General features: G+C 28.5%; 1 long non-coding RNA gene across 1 annotated transcript; it reads right to left on the reverse strand.

The window, feature by feature from the left end:
• Positions 1 to 276: 276 nt before the first annotated feature.
• On the reverse strand, positions 277 to 1,314 carry LOC106797730 (uncharacterized). The gene is made up of 2 exons (XR_001386885.2): positions 1,063 to 1,314; positions 277 to 515 (listed from the first exon to the last, which is right to left on the reverse strand). It is a non-coding gene; the product is annotated as an uncharacterized lncRNA (long non-coding RNA).
• Positions 1,315 to 1,578: the final 264 nt, after the last annotated feature.

Below are 1,578 nucleotides of genomic sequence, written 5' to 3' on the forward strand. Positions count from 1 at the left end.
ACACTTCCCACCCTCATATATATATATATATATATATATATATATATATATATATATATATATACGTCTATATCTTTTTATATATAATCCCTCTCATATAAAAATGTGAGTGTATATATAATGTGTGTATGTTTCTCTCTTTTTGCATATAACTTTTTATCTGTTGGAATCCAACTAGGTATCATGGTTTACTCTTTATATATAACTTTTGAAATTTAACAAAGAAAGAAAAACAAAGGGTGTAATTGCTCAAAAAAGAAACAAGAGAATCAAGAATATTGATAATATTTTGATGGTATTATTATTGTGATAGTTAATAACAAGCAGAGGAAAGGAGGACAAGGACGTGTATAAAATGCATGTCCTTGTTCATGAGAAAGCCACGTATTAAAAAACTTGAGTAGGTGTATTTTTCCAATTGTGCTTCGCCTCTTCTTTCATCATTTATTGTTGAATCTTCCTTGATGATGTTAGTCCTTGCTCTTTTACCATTTGTCGTTGAACTGTTTCAGTTTCTGCATCATAGAGTGATAGATAGATATTTTAAAAATACAAAGTCAAGAAATAATAAATGTTGATAAAATTATACATAGATGTAAACGTAATCAATCCTTTCTATCTATATAAATTAGAATAATTATCTTAAATGGGAATATTTTATTTATTTATTATAATTTTTATATAAAATAAGTATTTATATTGTATATTACACAACTAAGATACTAGTTAATAAGAAATATTAAGTAAATAAAACAACAATGTGATCAATACACTATGTTATGTTATCCATCTTCATTCCAAGTTTATCATTCCAATTGAATTTTTGGTTTTTTTTTTTTAAAAAAGCGTCATCTATAATAATGCCTTTTTTCTTTAACGATTTTACTATATGACAATGAAATCTAAACCCTAAAATGAAGATTAAAAAATAAATATTTTAATATTCAATATGATTTTCTTAGTAAAATAAGTCATGTTTTATAATAGTTTCTTACTCGGATATTCCATAGAGAGACGTGCATAAAAAATCACATATATATGGAAATAAATAAATTAACTTACTCTTTTGTGGTCCTATGAGTGCACATTTGATACCACAATTGAATATTGCACACCAACTGTTAAAGTCACTTTTGCATTCTTTGTCGATGCAAATACTTGCGCAGCTGACTTCTTTTGGTCTGGCATTAGCACTTCCAGCGATAAGGAACACCACCAACAACAATGCAACGTATTTATTTGCTGCCATTTTAGTTTGCTCCTTTATTTTCTTCTGCTGTTGTTGGTGGTTAATTTGTCTTCTCCTCCTTCCCTGACCTTAGTTTTGGAAGATAGATAGGTATATATAGCTACATAAATGGTTCATGAACCACAAATAGGGTCATGGTCTATTGATAAAATTCGGAGTTCTTGTTAGTTCCCATGTCCTAATTTTAGCCTAAGAAATTGGAAATTGACTAATTAATCATCTAAAAAGGTGGTTTTCTTCCACCTTTCCTGATTCAAGGCTAATTTGGCAGTGTAATGAAGTTGTCACGTGTCAAAGTGAGAGGCAATATATGTTGTAAACCTAACTTG

The sequence above is a fragment of the Glycine max genome, chromosome 20, assembly GCF_000004515.6.
Source record: "Glycine max cultivar Williams 82 chromosome 20, Glycine_max_v4.0, whole genome shotgun sequence".
Classification (NCBI taxonomy): Eukaryota; Viridiplantae; Streptophyta; class Magnoliopsida; order Fabales; family Fabaceae; genus Glycine; species Glycine max.